At 33.5% G+C, this 25,836-nt stretch overlaps 1 protein-coding gene and 1 non-coding gene across 8 annotated transcripts in view; one reads left to right on the forward strand and one right to left on the reverse strand.

The window, feature by feature from the left end:
- The window catches only part of kcc (solute carrier family 12 member kcc), a 479,479-nt gene that overhangs the window by 15,403 nt on the left and 438,240 nt on the right, over positions 1–25,836 (forward strand). The gene's annotated exons all lie outside the window — the stretch shown is intronic.
- TRNAL-CAG (transfer RNA leucine (anticodon CAG)) lies at positions 12,403–12,486 on the reverse strand. Its single transcript has one exon. It is a non-coding gene; the product is annotated as a tRNA-Leu (tRNA).

The following is a 25,836-nucleotide window of genomic DNA, read 5'->3' on the forward strand; positions in this document are numbered from 1 at the left end:
ATCTCAAAAAAACTACAAAAAATTTTTTTTTGAAATTTTTTTTTTAATAACTTTTAAACGGCTCTACCGATCGATTTTAGAAACTAAGCTCAATCATCATCAATAAATGACGTCGATCGCCATCAGCACGTTCGAAATCAATTTAAAAAAAAAAACCTAACCTAACCAATTGAATAAATGTACGAATAAATATATTAAAAAAAAATTGAATAAATGTACGAATAAATATAATTTATTAGTCCAGTACCTGTACAAATAGTCACATTGTAATGTATTAGTTATTATACTAGTCTACTCTAGGGATTCGGTTCGATACCAATGATCGTAAAATTAAATGTTTAATGAAATTATACTTTTTGGAACTACTATGTTTGATAGTCTTTGTGCGTACCCAATACATAGGAAATTCTAGTATGAGCTTTAAAATAATAGCCTAAAATGATTCACAATTAGTACCACTACTCTGTTAGATACATAATTCAACATACATTAACGAACATTAACATTATCCTAAGGGTGACCTCACATTGGGTACTATCGTATTAGTGATAGCTGCGTGGACTATCCTGTCGGTAAAACAAGTGACTGATCGTCAAATTTGTTGCTTGAGTGACAGACGAGCGATACTTGTTTCATTTTATTCGTAAAATCTACCAGCAGTCGTACTACCATACATACTAAATGGTTGTCGAGCAATTTAACAGTCGCATTAACCACTACCTATTTGTCATATTAAATCTTAACCAATTTATGCCTATTATCATATTTTTTTATCAAATATTTTATCTACTCATATGAGAAGACAAGCATGCAGTCCATCGGTTGGTAAGTGGCTACTGCCGCCCACGAATATCTGTAATTAACCCCAGATAAGATTAGTTTCCTACCTGAGGTCGGCCATAGGAATAAAAAAAAAAATAGTGAACCTAGAATGTTACTAACTAGCTAAATGTAACAGCTTATTTGTGAGCGCTCAGCCTTATTTGTGAAATATCCGTCATTTAACATTATACATATACATTATATACAGCCTACATTACATACCCTAATAACATAATTGCTCTCCATGTTATAAATAAGTAATTTTGAACATTGATTGAATGATATCAAATTGAATATTAAACATTACGAAGTAAATTGTATCTAAATTATAGTCTTTGTATGTATGTACCCACAAGATTTCATACACCATAGCAGAATAAACTAAGTCTATGACAAATACTGAGTGCACATGAAAAAAAGATTAGAAATTATAAATGGATTTGTGCCCGTGACTAATATCGCCGAAGTCTGCGACCGACGGTATTAAGACAGAGGACTAATGGTCTAAGTCAAATGGATAAAGGGCAGAGTTATTTTTTCTTAGGAAATGTCTTACGAGGCGATCCCCTTACATTTGTTTTTATAATATAGGAGTAGCAGACGAGCATTCAGTCCACCTGATGGTAAGTGGCTACTGCCGCCCATGGACATCTGTAATCAACCCCAGATAGGATTAGATATTCCTACCTGAGGTCGGCCACAGATGCTCCGCTACCCCTGAGGACTAAGCTAGAACGCCTCGGAAAAGTCTGTCTTACATATGTGCCTTTAGCTTTGCATATAAAAGTATAACTCGCTTTTCTTGAAAAGAAATACAAAAAGTAACTTTTTCTCATGAACAAATTAGCTAACACATTTATATTTATAACGTTACAATAATTTAGCCAGAATGCATTTTTTTAAAGAAATTCAAGTAGACGAATATTCAGTCAATATGAATTTGCTTATTCTGAAAACAAAGAAACGCCTTCTATTTCTATCCGACTATTCAAATCTGAGCAGAGTTTGACATTACTATAATAATGTAGAAATAGTGGCCGTGGTCCTTTCTATGTCGAACCATGAAGGTTTCTATAGAGTTCCATATAGTTTCCTACGCGGTTTCCTAAGATCCTAAAATAACATACGACCGACAGCAAATGCTGATAACTGTCACTGAGTGTCGTCGACTATCGTTAGCAGTTGCTAACCGACAACAGTTGCTGGCTATCGTTGACGACTGCTGGCAACGGCCTGTCGTCAGCAACGACCGTCGCTGACGACAGGCCGTTGCTGACGACAAACCACAATCGCGTTTCACGATCATGTTTTATCATGGGTTGCTGACGACAGTCGCCAGTGCGGACTGTCGCTCGTATAGAAGACCCCTTAGATTTACCAGATCTGTATACGTAACTCGTTCCGATGACGTAGCAGCACGACTGACTACAATGTAAATACCGCATCACAAACAGTGACCGAGTATTTGCGTCGTTTGGTTCGTAACTATGATTGTTCCAGGAATAGAAATCGGTTGACAACAGACCTTCCTGTGTGTTCCTTAGAGTATTGGGAATTCTAATAGTACGGCAATTTGAAAGGCAACAACAACAACAACTGATAACCCACTGGTATGAATATCGGCTCCGTTGTTTGAGTACTGCCACTTTGGTGGTTCTTGGTTCAAATCCCATGAATGTCTTATTTTAACTTTTATTTATTTTTATGTTGGTGTTAGAAATTAATTTTCAAATGCTTCAATAGTGAAGTGAAACATCGCGGTCCGGCCATAGTGGTGGTAGCAGGTTCAAATATAATTCAATACTATACTCAAATATAATCAATACTGAAATGCGTTTCTTACTTCCTCGTTTTATTTTTATGCGTGTATTACAAATTAACTAGCACGTGCTTCTTTAATAAGGAAAGTTTTGTTAAACTTAGTGTTCTCAAAAACTTTGCAATAGTACTATTAAAGGTACCTAGACGAAATGCACAAAAGAATTCTAGTACAAAGTAGGTATTTCTTTACTGGAAGTAGTGTCCGGAATGCAATATGTTCCGATCGGGATCGAACAAAAGTTAGTCCAATCGTGCTTGTAGTAATGCATCGATCGGGAACAATAAAGAAAAATGTCTTAGTTTTTCACGTTTTTATCCACACGTTTTGAGTATTGTCTGTTCTGGAATTTTGCAATCCATTTTCTAATAAGTTACAAAGAAGATTCCAGAAATCCATTTTATACTTCTTTCCTGATAAGCTACAAAAAATAATATACAAATTATTAATTATTATAAAAAGAAAAAATTAAAATTAAAAGTAAAATAACAAGGGAAGTAATTTCACTTCCACAACTTAGATGAATCCAACGACATCTCAAAAATATATTAAAATCCGTGTAGCCGCTTGAGATGTGTCGTGCCAAGGAATGAGACATACGAGTATATACGCTCGAATAACATTACCCTCTGTAGTGGGGTAACAATATAACAATAAATATATATTTAACAATAGAAATAATAAATATTCACATTTGGAGTGTGCATACTTTTAGACAAGAAAGTAAAAAAAAAAACAAGTATACGTTTTTGACATACTACTAAAAAGTAGAAAATAAATTTAAATGAGAAACATGCTGCGCAATCATCTAATATTATGTTTACCAATTGTTTAGATTTAATGCATATTGCGACTATTTCGTAGTTAAAAACTAAAAGTCGTATTATTCAAGACATTTTCAAAACTAAAATCTTTCAACTTTTTAAGTACGAGGGAAGGAAGCATCTGTGCTTTACATACATACGTAATTTGGTGGCGAAAATGTAAAATTCATTTCACTTTGCACTTTGTAAAGGTCGAGAATTCTGAGATGCGAACCTCATTGCAGTGTTACTGACAAATGTGCCAAATGAAAACCGAAGTTTCTGTCGACTGCTAGATTAGAGATGACTAAAAACTAATACTAAATAATCGTGAAATTATTTTCAGAATAACGACTTTTAAAAAACAGCAGCAGCAGTAGTACTAGTAGTGGTGATGGAAGTAAGATAAATGTTTATAGTACTTCATTAACCTTCGAAAGATGCAATGGAGGGAATAAATAGAATCTAAAAGGAGTACTAGTCGTATTGGCTAGTGGACAGGATAGCAACAGTACAGAAGTGGTAACAATAAAATACTTTCAAAAGCTGCGGTAAAACTTTTCTCCGTAAATAGAATTTCACTTCACACTTCACAGTATTCGTACCAACATAGTATTATTCAAAGTATCACTAGTGGTGATAGTAGTAAAAGACTCAAATGTTTCAGCACAATTTTGCGCGTCAATAGAACTTTACGTCATTGTCCTAGTGATGGCAGTAACACTTTTAGCACTAATACGAGTATTAGTAATAGTAGTTGCAGTAGTAGCAGTAGTAATGACAGTAGTGAAATACTTTCAAATAATGCAGCATAACTGTTCCGCGTAAATAGAATTTCGCGTCACTTTTCGAGACGCGCGTGTTCAAATACACGCCGAAGCGCGTAGCCCCTGACAGCGGAAAGTTAACAAAGCTACATTTGTGGATGTAGCTACATATTAGCTACATTTGTAGATGTAACTACATTAATCGTGTTGTGTTACGTTCTAGTTCGCCTACGTGACTCGACGCCTGTTATTTTGTCGTGTAGCGAAAAATTCCAATACTCTTTTCATTATATTTTTTTCGAGATACGACAAAATTGCTTTCGGTGTCCGCTGTGATGGCCATCCTCTGGTGGAGTTTCAAAATTGCTGAAATGAAAGGTTTTAATAATCCTACGTCTACGGGTAGATACATAGGTAATGATAAAATACGTATTAAATAAGATCATTGCCTATTCATAGCATGTAATGTGATTATTCAAATCAATTCAGTAGTTTTGCAACTTTCGGATATTTTTTAAAGCTGCATACATTTTATCTGGTGATAAGTAATATCTGTCATCTGCAATTAGGATTTGAGTCCTACATAAGGTTGCCCATAAATTCATCCCTACTTATACTTCAAGCTGGTACGTTTCGTGCAAAACACTCACTTTATCTACCACATTTATCTATTTAAATCTGAACAGTATCACTTGAAACTGTTGTCTTAAGGCATCAATAAGTACTCGTATAATTATAGTATGGCGGGATTAAACGCCCGTTTAACATAACATATGGATAAAATAACTGCTGATAGAAAGATAAAATCTCATCTAAAATGTGGATACGAGTTCAATTGATTCCCAACCGCAGGTACAAACTAAATGTGTTTATATAAGGTTATAAAGAGTCATGGCCATATGTTATTTATGTTACGTATGGTACGGAGCAATAGCTATTGATACAGTTCATTTATTTTAAGAATCCAGCCGCTTGGTATGATAACAATGTTTTCGAGTGTGGTGCAATGCATGCAAAATATTGGTTTTCATATCTATATGTAAATAGAAATTGGGCAGTAAATAACTTTTTTGATGACGATTAAGTTTAAATAAATATTTTAGAACTCCTTGTTTCAATATTTATCTTCTTTAGATAGAATTTCGAGTGGTATATAGTTAATTTATAATATTTATACTTACTTACAAAATTTCTTTGAACAATTTCGAGTCGTTTCGGAGTTTAGTAGGCAATATAAATGCAATCCTAATACCTAATATATAAAATTATTAGGTGCTCTTAATAAGTTGATTATAAAATAAATAAAACAATAAAAATTTTGCTCGTAAATACTTACGGGTACCGTTCGCCGTTTCCAATCAACACATCTAAAGTATGGTTCTGAACTCAGACTAACAGAGGGAGAGATTGTCTTGTGGAATATTTTATTAAAGCACAACTTTGACTTATGTGAGAAACCAACCCTTATATCCCTTTAGATTCCCTAATGCTTACATTTTTCCAAGTATCCGACAACGTAAAGGAGTGATTTTCTGAAACATGGTTTTTACATGTTTTTCCCAAACATTAGCCAAATTGAACATAACTTTCAGTAATATTGAATATTAATGTCCATCGAACTCATTTTATTACTATTAATAGAATTGGAAAATAAGTCGACAGACAACATAAAAATCTAATTGAACTGTCGCGTCCAAATGATGGAATTTGCTAAATAACAAAACTTTTGCCTTTAAATTGATTTAGCATAGTAAAGTTAAGTTGTATCGGTCACCATACATAGATAATATAGAAGTATTTTGATCGTTCATATTTTCATACTTATTTCATACACATAAGCGACAATTCTATCCAAAATTCATATACTGTATAAATCCGCAGAATTCAATGCTTTAATAGTTCACGAGGCTATGTAACAAATCTTTGTGTTTTGTTCTGAGGTTGTAAATTAGCAAACGGGTTTGTCGGTCATTTCGGTGACAATACATTTATTATAAGAACCTTTTAAAGGTCAATGTTATTCGTGGATGATGAGTGTTATTTTTATTTGTTATTATGTAACAGGGATCTGACCTTTGAATGCGTACTATTAATCTCAATTAAATAACTTTTGTAATTACGAACTTGCCGCTAAAAGCTTATTGTTTTCGAAATAAAAAGTCTCTTTGTTATGGTAAAGATTTAATCTTATATATAGAATTCTCGTGTCACAATGTTAGTTATCGTACTCCTCCGAAACGGCTTTATCGATTTTCACCAAATTTTATATGCATATTCAGTAGGTCTGAGAATCGGCTACTATTTATTTTTCATACCCCCAAGTGAAAATACCCCCAAATGTTAAGGGTTGTTCACCCTTAACATTTTTTTATTTATATGGCAACACAACGTAAATTGCCGGGTCAGCTAGTTCTTATATATTTTTGTGTGGTAAAGAGATTTTTTTCCTGTAATAGTAATCAACAGCTTTGCAATTATTATTACCTCTACTATTTTCTTTAATATTGAAGGAGCAAACGAGCATGCAGTGCAACTGATAATAAGAAGCTACTGCCGCCCATGGACATTGGACATCTATAACCAAACCCTAATAAAATTCGATTTCTATGAGGTTGGCAACAGATCCGTACTACCACTGCCTTACACCCTTCCAGAATACAGCAGCGCTTTACACTGCTTACATCTTTGGAGTCATACTACAAAGGGTTGTACCACCTAAAATGAATACTAAAACATAAATAACACATACATTGAATACCAGATCAACAAAAATGTTTTAAATCGAGAAAATAGAGCGCTACCCGCAAAATGCTAAAGGGTAAAAACGAATACAAACATTTAAGCTTCCGAGGTCAATTATAACCACAGCATTAGCGGTTAACTTTACACTCTGCAAAAAGTTTCAAAAGAGAAACTGATTTGTTTAGTTAACTTAATCGAAGTAAAATAAGTGAATATGCGCTTGCTGTGCCTAATATTTTATTTGCAAAGTAATTAATTAAAATTATAACCTTAAATTATATTAATTTAAATTATTATGTTTGTATGTAAAAAGTTTGATAGTGACATGTTATGTAACTTTAATGTCTTGAAGGTTTGAGGTCATTTTATTTTTATTTGAATATATTATATCTGTATGATTTCTATCGCTGCGGTAGGCTTCCACATAAATGTTTAAGTAACATAAAAACCGTATTAATGTATATTTTAGCTGGTAGAGCTCTTCGTGGTTCTAGTATTTTTACTGCCACGTTTTTGTTAATGTTCTAACAGTGCTAATATGTTTAAATTTGAAGTGGTGAATCTTGTATAAATATAAGAAGAATTTCAAATTAATTTTCAGGAGCACAAACTTATCTGTCAATCGTAGGACCACTATAAACCAATTGTAGCAGTTACCCCTTTACTTCACACTCCATGTTAGTAACTATATATTTATATAAAAATAAATTAAGATTTTATTAAATAGTTGACGTTATCACTCAATTTAGCTACGTAAGTAGGTATATATATCCCTTTCGTGTGGTAAACGTAAACCACAGCGCCGCGGAAGGGCGACCTTTAACCTTAACTTGGTTTTAACTAAACCATTACAAACAATGATTTTAAATTTTATTATGTAACGGGTACTCACGATATGCGGTTTTTTAATTTCTTTGCCGATATATCGACCCACTAAAATCATATAATTATGAAGTATGATACGTTTATAGGTATATTTTGTTGTGTTCGATATAATGAAATTATACCTAAAATATCTATGAGTATTTGCTTGGTTTGCCTCGTAACAATTTTGTCCTAAAAATAAGGAAAACCTCGAGAAATAATACAAGTATACTGGATAATAGTTTATTCAGTAATAAGTTATATGCTAAAAATAGAAATAATTGATTATGCGTAATCATATGAACATGATTTACTCATATGTACATAGATATATATTATTATGTATTATTATTATTCATTCTTGTGAGCTAATCTTAACATTATATGCATCCTTTTCGCGGTGTCGCTAATAGAATGGACCTTAGTCCTTTCAACTTCAACGAAGTCGTGAATTAAAAAAAATATTTACTTTCATAAATATAGTTTTATGATTAATGGATATTTTTATCGTCATCGTTGACTGAATAGTAATAATCCCTGCATCAATGAATAGTACAAAAATGATCTCGATGAAATACCTACCATCGTATCAGAATATCTTTGGAGCCAAACCAAATCAAAGTAGTAATAGACTGGACATGGGAAGAACAAGTGTTATCCACCGGTTATTACTAATTGGTAATGAGTCGTACTAAAATATAGGTATGTTAAAGGTTTATCATTCCGAGATGGTGTAAGTGTGAAACGGTGTTCAAAGTTTTAAATTAATATCTTGACAATGTCCACTCTATATGCCTATGTGAAATCTCTGGCAGAAATGAACACAACACTGTCATGATATATATGTAGTCGTATACCTACTTATGTATCATGTTCAAATAAAAAACTCACCATTGTTACTATTGGGAACAACGTACCCTACGACATTTTCACGGAAACAATTGATTACGTTATAAATATTAAACGAAACGCCAAGAAAAACTGCTGCTCGCTCATAACTTATTCTACGATTTTATTTCATTCCATTCGATACGTTTTCCACTTGACTCCTTGAATCTTTACCTTGTCTCTTCCTTCTGCGTGTGTAGATGGCTATTGCGTGAAGGTGTGGAATGGCACAAATGGCACTACGGCATTACTGTCAAGTAATATATAACGTGACAGCACATAAAACGTAAGGATCACATCCTATCAACTGAGTCTGTGTGAGTAGTAGAATAGTGAAGGAAATGTTTCCCGTTATATTTTAAATTACAGAAGTAGAATCTAGTGCTATATTTATAAATAGAATGGCGAGAGTATTTCTTGAATAAAACCACTAAGAATTCTCCTGCATTGTAGTCCGCTATAAACCAACTTTTGCCTATAATAGTAGGAAATTTGTCAATAATTTTGGCAGGCAAACAATGGTTAAAATTGATTATTTAATAACGCATGTATGATGACCCATGTAGCAGAGGATACACTATATTAGTCCACGCTTCTGATTTGTTTCCTGACAGATGAATATTTAAATTATGATTTCCTTTTTTCTTTTTTTTTTGGTCTGCGCGTTGGTATGTTTATTGTGTGTATACACACGTCAGTAGGATATAATATATCTATGGTATTAACGGCTTTCATCATAAAGGCATCCTAGTGTCGAGCTACGAGTATCTAAAATGTAATCTTATATATAAAATTATCGTGTCACAATGTTAGTTACCGTAGGTACTCCGAAACGGCTTTACCGATTTTCACCAAATTTTATATGCATATTCAGTAGGTCCGAGAATCGGCTATTATATATTTTTCATACCCCTAAGTGACGAGGATTGTTCACCCTTAACATTTTTTATTTATATGGCAACACAACGTTTGCCGGCTCAGCTAGTATTAAATGAAAACGTTAAAGAGTGCAACTTTATACAATCTTGGAAATGAAATGCAAAGCATTTCATTCAGTGTCGCCACCTCAGATAGTTGAAATAAATAGCTCGTGATAATGCGATCGTAAATTATCTGCTATATTTCTGAATTTATGAATAAAATCGCAATTGTTGCGACAGACCTATATAGTTACGTTTGCTATAAACTGCTTCTTGTGGTTAAGTCTTCATGGTGTTCTCAAATAAACAATACTTTGGGTACGTTAGTACTATTTTGAGTTTTATTAATTTAACGAGCTTTTGCCTGCGGCTTCGCTCGCGTTACGAAGTAGTATTTTCATCCCCTATTTAATCCCCTTGGGGGTAGAATTGATCAAAATCCTTTCTTAGCGGATGCCTACGTCATAACATCTACCTGCATGCCAAATTTCAGCCCGATCCGTCCAGTGGTTTGGCCTGTGCGTTGATAGATCACTATGTCAGTCAGTCACCTTTGAGTTATATATATTTAGATAACATTTAAATAAGCATTTAACTAGGGAAACGTTGACCGATGTTGGTCAACTTTGTCCCCCAAATTTGGACTGTCAGACATTCTTGGTCCCCACGGCAAAACTGTCCAACATTGTTAAATACCTATTATTAGACTGCATCAGTACCACCACTATACCCGTTTCTGCGTTAAATCAGGAATAAAGCATTGCTATGCCTTGATTTGAAGTAATATCTTTGGTAGGCATCCCTCTTGAAATCAGATATACTTCACTTGGCGCTGGAACTTAGTCCTGAAGAGTAACAATGTATTTATGGTCGATCGCGAACAGGGCACGGTACTTCAGATTGATCACAAATGTACATAAACCTAATGTCATTTCACTGACGTCTCCTGTACCCTTAACATGAGTTTTTACGTTTTGACATTAGCACATACAATTTTTAGTGTCTGATATAATCCGCTAGGGGTGCTGATTGGAAATTGTATGGGCCAATATGTAAACAAATACCAAAACAATTATATTTGTCAAAACGTAAAAACTCATGGTAAGTTTACGGGGCACGGTACTTCAGATTGATCACAAATGTACATAAACCCAATGTCATTTCATTGACGTCGCCTGATTGCTCGTTTAAAACATCAATTCAATAAAAATCTCAAAACTATAGGTACGTATAAATGCATATCAAAGTAACGACATTGTATTGCAGCACTGTACCCTTACCAGGAGTTTTTACGTTTCGACAAATATGACCGTTTTGGTATTTGTTTACGTATTTGCCCATACAAATTCCAATCAGCGCCCCTAGCGGATTGTGTCCGAACTAGAAAATGGTATGGGCCAATACGTAAACAAATACCAAAACAGTCATATTTGTCGAAACGTAAAAACTCCTGGTAAGGGTACAGGAATCGAGTTAGCGGCGCGATGGACTCGACGGCCGGCGCCGAATTGATTGACCTGTCACAAGTCGCGATAGATATCTATAAACTACATATATGAGTAAAAACTAAAAACTAGTCATATTATTGTGGATCTCCTTTCCTTAAAATGAAGGGTCGCTTGTGGTGTCTTCCTTTACCGTTAGAACAAGATATGTGTTTGATTTTGACGCATTGATTTTTTAAAATATTAGGTCATTGAATTACATCGTATTCAAAGTTACACACACATAATAATTAACAAAACCTAGATTAAAATATAAATAAGGCATGTTAATACAAAATTATAATCCGTAAAATAATAGAAAATTTGATACTCGTATTATTAAAAAAACCTCAATTTGAAATATGCGACCACGGTGTATAGATAAAATGCATGCATTGCTTCAGCAGGCATAATCTGTAAAATTATTTTGTTGTGTCGAATGCAGACACATGGCAGACACAGTGAATAATCATTTCGTAGTTTTTAAAGGCCTGTTGTAGTGCCGCATTTTCTAATGAGATTTACTTGTGAGACATTTTCGTGGTATGTTTCATAACATAATAAGTATTGAATTTTGTAGGGAGTTAAAAAAAATCATTTATAATTTTATTATCGCCATAATAATATTTCCTGTTTTAGTAAATTATTTTTAAGTGTTTTTTTGTTTTTGTAACAAATAGTATGGAATTCCAAATCTTTGTATTTTTATTTACGCCTGTTTTTCAATTTATTTAGGCACTCGTATCTACATTCTATACAGTCTATGTGTAAATTTATAAAGAGATTTCCATTTAAGAAACGAATTAGCAACAACAGAAACAGCAATAAAGACTTTATGGATCTCGTTAGATCCTGAACGTACAGCGGTAATTGAATCACTTATAGGTTTCGCTTCTGAATCAATTTACGTTTTTACGGCGTTACGTTTTATTATTTGTGGAAATTGTACACTCGTGAGATTTCATACTTAGCACGGTTTTCGAAAAAGTGACACGAAATAGATGTAAAATAATAATAGAATAATGTATGTTACTATTTTGTGAAAAACGATTTTATAATATCCAGGGAGTCATGTTTGTCTAGAACTATCAATTTTTCACTTGTTTTATATTCTATTTTTAAATTTTCATTCTAATAGAAGTGGAAATTATTTGCTAGTTAAGGTAATTCGAAATAAAATGTTTTGCATGAATAAATATTGTTTGCAATAAAATAATAAAGAAACCATTAATTATTAATAAAATTACGTACTGCACAAACTTAAAAAAAAAGAAACCGTTTACATTCTATAATTGTCAGAAGTGGGATTCGAACCCACGCCCACAGAAGTGGACTGCGACCTGAACGCAGCGCCTTAGACCGCTCGGCCATCCTGACGTTGTTAATAGTTTCGAAAGTATTGTATACTTTCGGTAGATTCCAATACAATGGCGTAACTGTAGCGTGGTAGGACTGGCCAAATACCACGGGCCCCCGACCGGACCGGGCCCCTGGCCCTAGAGACTGCGAGCTCAAATGACTTTAAAAAAATTAGATATTTGCATAAATCAGCGAAAAAAATGTTTATTTATTGGTATGTGTATGAAAAAAAGTCGCCAGGAAGAAACAATAACTAAAGTACGATCCGTGAGCGAAAAATGTATATAAGACTGACGAGTTTCCTTAGGGCCCCATGCGATAAATTTGCCACGGGATTCATACGGTATAGTTACACGAGTGAATACAGTTTTTTATTATTACTTAAATAGATTATTTGTGTCTTTCTGATTTAATGGGTTACGGAAACATACTTGTCCGAGTCGTTAAGTCTTCAGGGAAAGCATCTAATTTGCGACTGATATCAGGTAGGACTCTAATCTTATCTGGGGTTGATTATAAATATGTATGAGCGGCAGTGGCCAGTAACCACCAGTTTAACTACTACTACTACATTGCTTGTTTGCTACTTCAAATCAAATCATTTTTTTTTTATTCAAAATAGGTTCTTTACAGAGCACTTTTTGAATGTCAATTCAACTACCACCACTTCACAATACACATTTAAAAAAAGAAATTATGAGCATACAGTCCCTATTGTAGCAAATAGTCTTTAGCAGGGCGTTCTTTTGGTGAATAAACGCCATCATCGGACTTCTGTAATCAATCCCAATTAGGATTGGAGTTCTGTTTAATATCAATCACAGTAGTCTTCGGAGTGGCAACGTATCTGATTCTGGTTTCAGGTGGACCCCCTTACCTGTTCAGTATTTCGGACTGGCTGAAATACTTATATGAAATAAAGGAAAAATTCAATTTTTGTAATTTGACGTTTCTGTCATAATATACTTAAATCGGACAGTAATTGCTCTGATCGAGTCACGGGACGGAATATAAGTTTCATGGAGTGTCTCGGGAGGGCTCATTCGGTGAATGCGAGTGCCGCATCACGGTCGACTGGTCGCCAAGGGAAGTAGAGGGCACAACTCATCGGTATTTATATTCTTTTTCACTTGCATTATTACCATTTTCACAAGAGTTAAAATATTACATTTCGGATAAAAACCAGCTACCTGAAAATCATCCCTGTTTTAAGTAGTTATAAATGTGATCGGCGACAGTGACAACTTATCATTAGTACCCTTACCATGAGTTTTCAAAACATCCCACAATTGTACGTTACGTTTACTCAATCCATTATTCTGTTCCATTTGCTTAGTAGACTGAGTAAACGTAACAATAAGTAAGTGCTCAAGTCACACATGTTCGCAAAAAAAAGAGAGACAGAAAATAAATCACCATTTTGTCAATTTAGACATTTAATGTTACGTTATTCACACTATAGTTCTGATACAATACGCTAGGGGCGCTGATTGGAATTTGTATGGGCAAATACGTAAACAAATACCAAAACAGTCATATTTGTCAAAAGGTAAAAACTCATGGTAAGGGTGCAGGTGGACTGCAAGCTCGTTTGCTGCTTCGATTCTAAAAAATGTTGACCTTTAGCCCTTGTTATGCATACGAGCGCAGCTTTCCAGGTACGAATAGGTGACCTAGAATTCATAATCCTTTTTGAGAGACGGTATGCAACACGACATTGAATAAACTTTATTACTATGGAAATAGAGTTCGTTTTGGAGGTAAAAGAAATGTTTTATGCAAACTTCAGGAAGTTATGTTTTGGGTGTCGATGAAATTGTAATTGGATATGGTTTGTTAACGATCGTAAAGGTTTCTGTGATTATTTGATAATTAAAGGAATATGACCAGTGTTGAAATGTGCATAGGGTCCGTAACAGGATTGAAGAGACGATCAAACAGACCGCAAACTGTATTAAGCGTCGTTGTTTGGTTTGAAGGGAAAGCCATTCCTACTAAGTTTGTTATTAATAATCTATCTATCCATTTTGCTTGCTATAATAATCGACAAATGACAAATTGTTAAATGTCTATGGGAAGCAAAACATGGTGTGGTAAGAAAGAAATTTGTGGGAGATTATACAAGGCGTTCCAACTTAGTCCTGATAGATGCATAGCAAAGCATTTATAACCGACCTTGGCAGGATTCTCATCTTATTAAAGATATCCATGAGTGGCAGTGATAACATGCCATCAGGTTTTTCAATAATATAGGAGTAGCAGACGAGCATGCAGTCTATCTGGTGATAGGTGGCTACCACCGCAAATGAATATCTGTAATCAATCCCAGATAGGATAGATTCCTAAATGTGGTCAGCCACAGATGCGCCGCTACCCCTGAGGACTAAGCTTGAACGCCTCGGAAAAGTATGTCTCCCTTACCACACCCTTAGCATCTGTAGCCGACCTCAGGTAGGAATATCTAATCCTATCTGGGGTTGATTACAGATGTCCATGGGCGGCAGTAGCCACTTACCATCAGGTGGACTGCTCGTCTGCTACTCCTATATTATAAAAAAAGCGCGTTTACATAAAATGTTACGTACACGTTAATTGGCAGAGAGAATTTGGTTTGAGTTAAACTGGCGATAAACTGTACAAGGTTACTTAGCGCAATTTTCAAAGCGAAAAGAAAAAGTTTGAGCGTAAACTTAAATGTTGCACCTCTAGATGAAATTTCCAAAAGCCACTACTGAGAAGGTGAGGCGAGTTACGTAATTTGTGTGGGAATGGTGCTCAGTTCTTTTGAAATTTCTTTAACATAATTGTTCAGTTTTTGACTTGCCGGAAAAGTGTCAATAATGATTTTAATAAATGAAATAAACATTTTTATGTCCCTGTGCTGGGGATGGATTGTTGTGCGATAGTGTTCAATCCGTGCGCCATTGTCCATGAAGTAATAATAGAAATGTGTATTTTTCAAAATGTACTTCGTACAATACCGACAAGAGTTTAAATTATACAGTTTTATATTAATATCGGCCCCGTAAATCTTTTCTTCCACTACCTAATCCTCAGTTTCATATTCGACTATCCATACACACACATTTGAAAATTCACCCCGTATATTTTTACTCGGAATTTTCATTGGCAGTGTAGTGCGTTTGGCAGGCCAGTCGCCGAAGACTGAGTGGTGCTATTAGAAAGGCATTTGTTTATATCGTTTTCATCTGCATATTTATGAACAATATTAGAGAAATTTGTATAACAAACCAATCAGTGTCCTAATATTTCATTTTCACTTCACTATTGGACTGGACACTGTTTCATTTTCACTATTGGATCGCTGTGAACTCATTATTGTCCTTCTACTGGGCACACATCAGAGAGGAGTTAGTCCATAGTCCACCGCGATGACCAAGTTCGAGTTACTGCACTTCACACATCCTTGACAACTTTTGAAAGAACTCTCAGGATTGTAGGCTTCCTCACTATTTTTCCCTGTGGCGTTATAGCAAGTAATAATCAATTTCTAATACGCATATTTTGAAAAATCACAAGTCTGGGATTCGAACCTTTGACTATCACTGCTTATCATGTTCCTTAAATATATTTGTCAAATATTTATAACAAACCACACACAAAAAACTGAGTCTGAAAGTTAAAACAAAGTCACTTTGGAGGTATTCACCTGACTTTGAAGTCACTTTCGCGAGCTTCGATGCAAGCTTTTGATTAGATAGAGAAAGCTTTGCTGACGTAAAATTAATACCTTGCCAAGATATTTTGTGTGGCACGTATTTAAACTGAGATTAAGCTTAATTTATATTCACGAATTTCTACCTAGACACTTTTGAATTTACACTAATATTATATTCTGAAAGCGATGTCTTTTTGTTTAAACGCGCTAATTTCTATAAGTACCAACCAGATTTAAAAAATCCTTTTGTAAATTTAATCGGCAATTTATAGATGATAGTTTTAGGTTATGTAACGAATCTCTACGAAACTGGTTTTAAACGCGAGTTAAACCATAATTGAATTACCACCCTTGAGAACATTTTTGGAGTTTACTCCTTAAGAAACGATTTGAGTTATAAGGCCCGGTACGGAAATTTTATGAGGAGTAAAATCAAGTGTAACACGAAAAGTTGAGGCGTAACGGTAACCAAAATATGAATCAAGAGTGCTTTTATTAATTTAAAATACAGTAAGTACAAATCCCATATGAAAGTAATTATTACAATAAAAATAATTAGCAATATATAAAACATTAAAACGTCATTAACTAATTTGTTTACATTTTTGCATAAATTAAGTTATACGTTTGATCATTTATAAACACTATGAAAAATATGAACATTGGCGCCATAATATGATTAACAATCTTTTATGAACGTTTTTAAAGAAGAGTAACATATAAAATCAGTAAGTAATTGAATAAGATATAATATTAGCAAAATAAGTTTTTAACATAAAGAGGCTTTTGTAAGTTACTGATATATTAATTTAACTTATAAAAATGGATGCATTATTGATCAGCACCATCTATCAACGATAAACGGGCAAAATCAAAACAGTATTATTTAATATTTATTACAGAATTATTGCTAATGAATTATGTTCAAAATAAGTTATATAAAATTAGCAATACGTTTTAAATGAATTCTAGAATTATAAAATATTCAGAAACAATCCAAATTACATATAATGACATGTTTATTGAGTCTCATATAAATTGCATCCGTAAATTGCAACAAGGATATTTTATAGATGGCAAAAAAATTATAATTATTAAGTTTTAAGTTATAAAACGTTTAACATTGTTTTAAATATAAATAATTATATTATATTAAAATTTACTTTAATATAAACAATTATATTAAGTTACCATTATAATATTTGGAACCAAAATACATAGATTGAAAAACTTGCAAACTTACAATTTATAAAACTTGCCACTAGATGGCGCTATTATACCCATGCGCCCCATAGATATATTATCCTACTGACGTAGGGTAGTATAATATATCTATGATGCGCCCATATATACATCTATATACAACGTACATAAACAGCAACCTAACCATCAAGTTTTAATGTTTTGATTTTAAAGTTTTCTTGTACTTCTATGCATTGATACGTGTATTTTTATGTACTATTAAACAAATCATCAAGTGATTAAAGTTGAAAAAATATTTGAAAATATGCAAGAAATTGATTTAGATGATAATGAAGAAGAATCCAAAAAACACATGGATGCGGTTAATTGGTAAGCTTATCGTTTACATTTATGAATAATATACATTTTAAATACGAACAGCTAGATCTTTTATTTAGTGTTTTTATTATTATTATTTTTAATCAATTGATTAAATTTATTTTATATTTATATAATATTTTGTAATACTTATATTAAATTATTACGACCCATTTCTATTTTTGAAGTAATATAAATAATCCGAATAATTACAGATATATGTTTGTTTCTCTTATCATTTTAGCAGATGCGTTCATTTACCTTTTTTTTCTATTCGATATATATCATAATTATCGTTCGTAAGGAGTAAACTCCAATCGTGCGTCGTAGCTGACACACACACACTTTTTTTTTATAAGAACGGTCGTGCGTTTTACGACTCACGATGTTTTCCGTCACCGTTTCAGCAAGTGATAATGAATTTCTAATACGCACATAACTTGAAAAATCTGCCATCCAACTGGATCCATGCAACTGGGTCGAAATATCGGCAATAAAGAAATTTAAAAACGCATATCGTGAGTACCCGTTACATAATAAAATGTCTCAATTCCACGATAATTTTAGTCTAAAATCATATATTGAAAAATCTGAGTAACTCGAATGCGAAGCTGCGTTTCTAACCGGCCTATCACAGCTTCTAGTATAATTATGTTGCAATAAGTGATATACTGCCATATTATATTGAAGCATTAACAGTTTCGGAAGCCAATTATGATAACTAATTACCCATAGTTCACATCCGCGTGCAAAGTTAGGTGCCGACCATAAAACTGAGTGAGTTTGATAAATGTTTGTTTCGTATTAGGTAACTAACACCTTTATAAATTAATTTGTGGATTTTGAAATGGAGTTGTTATGCGCCCGGTAATAATGACGGGGGTATGTTTAATTTTACTGTGGCATGTTTCATTTTCTGTACAGTGTGTCTCTTTATTATCTGTTAAACTATTTATTAACAACGAAATTTTTCAGAAGTAATAGTCATTGTTAATTGTATAATTGACAAGGAAAATTAAGTAAGTAGGTATAGTCCGCGTAAAACTGCTAGTCCGCTCTGAATATAGAAATGAAACGCGTCGCCATAGTAAATTGTATGACTACACCTGCTCGCAACAACTTCAAAGCGGACTCTCAGTTTGGCACGGACTATACTACAATTATGAAGTTTCATCCTGATCTAGAACAGAACTCAGCTGAACCGTGTAAGAATTAGATCAGTAATATTTCAAAATACTTTAATGATACATACAAAATACTTTAATGTTTTTTTTTCATAAACATTAACACTATAAATCTTCTATCTAATTAAATTAAAATTAAATAAATGTAAGTAAAATTAAATAATGATATAAACTTACAAAATAAAGATGTCTTCCAAAACCCCCACTTGTGGCATAGTGCCCAGAACGCTGGCAGAGTTACCTCGCTGTACAGCGAGGCAAATTTTTTAGGCAAAAAAGCTGCCAGCCCTCTGACCAGTAATGTTTTCAAAAATACGTAACCTCACCACCGTCATTCTGAAATCCAATTTCAATTTATTCTATTGAATTTTTAATCGATTTTAAATTGTTCTTAAACTGAATATTTTTTCATCATACAGTTCAAAAATATATAGGTTCGTATTTATAGCGTAGTTGAGAAATTGTTTTACAAGTTGTCACGATGAAAGCGACCCTAAAAGTTTTGGGGTCGGTTCTCGGAGGGTCCTGATCAATGCCGCTTAAACAGGTTTATTATGAATTTGTAAAAATATAATTTACAATAGAAATATTATGACGTGAAATAAAGTTAAAGTAAATATTTATACTAAAAAGTAAAAACATCATGCGGTATTCATGATGATAAGTAGGTAGTCACTTTTGCGAGTGGTATATGGATATCTGTAGCTATGAAATAAGATTATACTACGACTAAGTTGGACTGCCTTAGGAAAATATGTTTTGTATACCACATGCTTTTAAGCAGAACACAGCAGGGTTTGACAATCGAAAATAGGGGTATTTATGGAATAAATATATTGTAACAATTTTAACCTTACTTTAACGTTACTTTGTATTTTAGTTGATAAAGAGTAGATAACTATGCAAATGACTTTTTGAATCCATAGAAAATTCGTATTTAACATTTGATAAATTTAAGCAGATGCTAGAAAATAAATTACGTAATTATTTACCTTACCATGGACATGAAACACTAAACAATACAAACAAAATTTGCATAGTTAAAATCCATTATGGATTTAATTTTAATGTTCATTTTGGTAAAACCTATGAATCACGGTGCTGTTAGGGAGAACCGATTGTCATAGTTAGGCGGGTTCCACACTAACAACTTGTTTTCGACTAATATCGAAATATATGAATGTAAAATTATTACCTACATGAAATTTTTGACAATTTAATTAATTTCAAGATAATATGTAGCTAGTTTTAAAATATAAATTAAAAGGTAGCCTAACATAAATCTTGATACCTACACTTTTTGCTGTATTCAAAAAACAATTGGTACTGTAAATATATTAATTTTATTTATACCTTAAAAATTGTATTTATCCAAGCTGGTAGTTTCTATTGTGTTGATTACAGATAATATCACTGAATAGAATTAATTAACTTGTAGCTTTTAATTAATCAAGAATTGCCTGTTGCTTTTTTGCTGCAAAAATTAATATAATTAAATTAAATGCGTTGTAACAGTTGCTCGGGAACTTCGCATTTATGAATTTCGTATATCAAAAGTTTAAATAATATTTAAAAAGGTAATTTTTGGATTGACCCAATTCATCTCTTAATTATATCTGTTGCCGGGTACTTTCCCTTACACCAACATCTCGTTAGCCCATTACTTTCCCACTGCTGGGCACGATGTCTGCACTTATTTATTTAAGGCTACAAGCTACCTGGCTGGCCAAGTATTGGTACACTTGATATACCTTTAAGAACTTTTACTGGTAGTGTTGGTTTCCTCACTATATTTTTTTCACCATTTAAGGGAAAGTTAATTTCTAACATGCGAAACTTGATGAATGCTCGACGTTGCTCTAATACGGATTACCTTGATGTTGACCTGTGTGTACACTGCCTAAAATTACAATGACTTGGCTAGGGAAAGCTAATATTATGAATTTGTGGTAAATTGGGGTGCCGTGGGTGTTTAGGAACTAATTGGTATGCCAACTACGTATGTCTTAAACCAAGTTATTACAAGAGATTTTTAAAATATCCTTGGAATTGATTATTTCAACGACAATTGGCTGCAACTATATTCTTAATAAAAATATCAGTTTTTATAGGATTAAAATATTTTTTTTATAATTATTACATTTATAAATACATAGTGGTATTTTAGACGTTAATAATAAAAAACAAATGTTTTTAATAATAATTAGCAAACTTGCTTAAGCTAAAAATAATGAAGGAGGAAGTACGGCTTACGGTTCAGGAGAATCAACCTATCACTTATATCTGACGTCATCACACGTATGACGTCAGATCTTGTTACCACAAAGTAGGCTAAGACCTATCTATCTGACCTAGCCCATCGAGCCTCGATTGTACTAAGCGTTGCATGCATAATCTCTCTCAAGTACTCGCAATCGTTTCATATGGAGAATGCCGCGACTCATCTGCAAACACTAAAATGTCTATAGAAAGAATTGAATTTGTCTGTCTGTCGCTTAAACATAACTACGGTTTTCTAAAAGAATGTGCAGGATTCGAAAACATTAAATAATATGCCTTTAAAATGTTAATAGTTATTGTAAAGGCGAAATTTTTAAATTTATTTAATAGTATAACATCGCTAATATTAAAAAAATATACAGTATTCGACAGACACTTGACCCAGAGGTGTATAATCGTTGCATTCCGTAAGATGTCGACTTTTCGAAAAAATCTAAAGTCTAGATCCCATATTTTTAAACTATGCTCAGGGGTGAAAATGTAGTCATTTGTAGAAGGTCGCAAACAATATTCAGTTAACCCTGTACCTGTCCTAGTTAGCCACAAGTGTATTTTCATATTGCGAACCGTGTGCGTCACATACACATGTATATTTGAGAACTTTGGAGATACCAGGCGTTACGATGTTTAGAACCCTTTAAGCGAATCATACGAAGCGTCGTAGATCGAATACTATTTACCTCTGACATGCGGGGTTCCAGGTTGGGCTCCCCTGCTAGTCAGATATGTGAATATCGAATTTAGATCTACGTTCTGGATGAGTATGTATATTCGTCTTTACGTGTTTCTTTCGTGTTTTAAGTACCTAGTAAGCTGAAGGTGGTAGAACCCTTTATGCTTCGACTCCGGCGGCACCACCGCCACACCTATTTCTGCCTAATAACAGCAGTGTTAGGCGCTGCTGTGTTCCAGCTTAGTCCTCAGGGGTAGCGGCGCATCTGTGGCCGACCTCAGGTATATCTAATCCTATCTGGGGTTGATTACAGATGTCCATGGGCGGCAGTAGCCACTTACCATCAGGTGGACTGCATGCTCGTCGGCTACTCCTTTATTATAAAAAAGTAATACAATCTTTAGTATAGCTGTAAAACTGTATAAATGTCTATGTGCATATTATTTTAGCATCAAACGTTCCAGCCATTAAAACTCGTAATACACTTGTATCGTACTACTGTCATTGTATCATTCGTATGCGTAAACACTGAATGTTTGTACACAAGCGCGTTGAACCTAAACATGGAATGCTAAAACAATTTACGCACTAGTTAATGAGCCATTACATTAGGTGTAGAATCACATATGCCGTTTTATCAGCAATGCGCTGATAAAACGGCATCTGTGATATACTATAGATGGCGGTGAGCTATACTATACATGGCGGTGCGGCTTTGTATGACGTTTTGCACATTAACTTAGAATATAGAAAATGTGGTCATACTTATCTTATTGTTTTCAGTATCATGACATCAAAATTTGATAACGCAGTTTCTTAACTCTCTGAAACGCGGGTACAATCCCTAATCAAGTAAATATACTAAATCAATCTGTGAATATCTTGGTGCTCAATACAGATTTTTGTTTTACATCTGAGCATTTGAGCTTTCTTTATTAAACCGCAAATCGACCAAAATCTGTGATTGATAATGACCATTTCATATCATCCGACATTAATAATTGCCCCAATTGTGTAAAGGACACCGCAAAATTTGTAAATTAATATGCTCATTCCAATCTGCGAGTAAATTCATATGTTCTACTTCTGTGCACTTATAGTTTTTTATAAAGATTGTGACAAACAAACATGCAGTCTAGATAATGTGAGTGGTCACTTTCGCCCATGGACATAAATCCAACCAACTTCATAAATAATTGGGTTTTTATCTGGAGCTGAATGAAGATGAGTTGCCACTACATATGTAACTCATTGGGACAGATATCTGTTATTAGAATAACAGATATTACCCATTTACAACTAAGCAATGGCTATATAAACCCACCCGAAAAACAGAATTCCACATTTGATTTATCGGACCGTGATAGCCACGAACTTTTGGACGAATCTAAAACTTTGTCAACGGATGTATAGAGTGGCCCATTCCATCTGTTACTTCAAAGGGTACTTTAAACGAGTACAATGCACTTTAAAATCGCCCTATTCAATCTGTCTGGGGGTTCTTTAGGCTATTTTCGTCCTTTACTCAGTCACAATAAGTATGTTATTGGCATGCGTGGTAGAGTCACCTTCATGTTATCTCATAGGAAGGGTTGTGAACCGAGGGGTTGATAGTACTTCATCTCCTGTTCTCTTTTTTACTAGGACTCTAGAAAGGGACGGGTTGAGTAATATGGTTTTGAAACTCGTTTTGCTGCTTAGGGGTCTTAATGAAAGAAGCTCTATTAATATGTCAGTCAGTGCTTCAGTTTTTATTAAGCTTGGAATAATATGGTTCTAAGCTTTCAATTTTAAACATTTCGCTTTAATTGAATTTTTTAACATGCTTTTATTAGCTTTAACTGTATGTATGTAAGGGAATCCTTGAACTCGATTTTACCCACTTTGAATAGTCCGATTAATTTAAAATTTTGAACACTTATGAAGAACCGATGACAACACATGATTTTAATAATTCCCATTTTCCTCATCAGGATTGTCATTAATCAGATTTTTCTTGTGCGATGTTAGCGTTGTTTTTAGTTTTTAAACTATAATTATTGTCTGTAGCTTTAATTGTATAGCTACTTATTTTAATTTGAGTCTTGAAATAATGTATTTAAATGATGATAATTAATTTAATACATTCTCTACGAAAACTGAAACTAGAATCGAAATACCCTCATCTTTTAGTCGTTTCTAAAGATCTTTCTTTGATATTAAAGCGAGTGAAAATTATGTTATATGTAAATTACTCTGATTATTCAGCTTAAATGAGAATTTACCTGGGATTTGAACTCCTATTTCCCAATGAAATCAAAATTCTGGAGACGACCTATGCGTCCTTTAATCTCAAGCTAATGACATAATGGTTATTGCTAGAATAATCACAGAATCGCGATTGGGTGCCGACTTCTTAGAAATAGTTATTACTTTACATAAACAACAGTTTATCCCATGTAAAGTCCTTTGTAATATAATAATGTGTTTGTTATCGAATAACAGGGAATGCTTTGTGTACAAACAATGGTTACTGAGCAAAAGTTCATGCGGGTCAAACATTACTCACACTTATGATAAGTTATCTGAACATATGGCTGGTTTTAAATTTCGTTAGTTGGTTAGTTTTACATAAAAATTTGCAGTGATATGCCCACTATTAAAAATCAACGGTTTGCTTGATCCACATTTGACAATTTCTGCATACTAGGTATTGTGAAATTGGTTGTATAAATATTGCTGCGGGACCCCCACAATAAAGTGACAAGCCTAGTAGCTGTTTAGAGATTCCATTGCTTATATTGGTTTTGTTCCATAGTTTTATAATATGGAAGTAGAAAATGAGTCCTACCTGAAGTCAGCCTCCCGCAAAAAGGGTTCTACCACCTTCAAAAGTAGTAGTACTCTTTTATAATGTGGTAGGCTATGTATAGATCTATTTGATAGAACATACAATTTATTAATTAGCCTTTTAAATTGGGCTCATCGAAACATATGATTTATATTCGGTTGGCTGGCGTTATCATTTTTTGTTGCATTTAAATGTCATATTATAAATAACGGGCTTTGGTCATATAAAGTATGCGAGTCCCTCTCTTCAAATAAGAATAACTTATGTAATAACGAGTTATTTTCCATGGGCGGCAGTAGCCACTTAAAATCAGGTGGACTGCATGCCCGTCTGCTACTCGTATATTATAAAAACATTTTTTTTTTTGGAATTGTTTAACAATCCGTAAACGGAAATAACTACGTCACTGTTAGAATGCATATTAAACAAAACTAAAGCATAGACGAAAAATTATTTAAAATATTTGGAAGTATTATTTTTTAAGAAAATTTAGACTTTATCTAATAGAGGCTAACATTGTAAAACTTCGTGATTGGATATAAATGAAAAACCTTTCCGTTAAAACAAACAATTTCTCAAGGTAAAAAGATTAGTGATAAGAAGTCATACCTAGTTAAAGTTTAATTCTACATAGAATTTGCCCACAAAATATTGAAACATAAGAATGTATTTGCATTCGATAAGCTTTAATTAACCCAATCTGGCTATATAATTGTTTTATTTTACTGTATTTTACGGATACTTAGATATAGATTTTTTTAAGGAAGTGATATTTTTTGCTTACCAAAATATCGTGGGCTGAATACATCAAATGCAATCGTTACAACTTCTTAAATAAGTAATCTGTTTATTTCTTTCACAACAAATGAAAGTAAGAAAATGGGTTAGAATATGTTTAGACTTTGAAAATTTTATAATTGCGTGCTTTGATATTCAAGACGCTTTAGATCCACCATCACTAAAACCACCACCATCCATCCACCTATTTAATTCTGAATAGGGGTAGTTATGAAACTAACTATCTTTCTAGTGGTGTTAACGAGGTAGAGTTTCAATTTTATTTGTAGTCGGCTGCAATGGCCACCCAACATCACGTAGTACGTAGTAGTACGTAGTACGTAGTACGCTGGTTCGTTGATTCCATCACATGACAAGATAAAAG

Source organism: Epargyreus clarus, unplaced genomic scaffold, assembly GCF_041222505.1.
Source record: "Epargyreus clarus isolate Ecla_fem2 unplaced genomic scaffold, WU_Ecla_fem_2.2 ptg000003l, whole genome shotgun sequence".
Taxonomy (NCBI): Eukaryota; Metazoa; Arthropoda; class Insecta; order Lepidoptera; family Hesperiidae; genus Epargyreus; species Epargyreus clarus.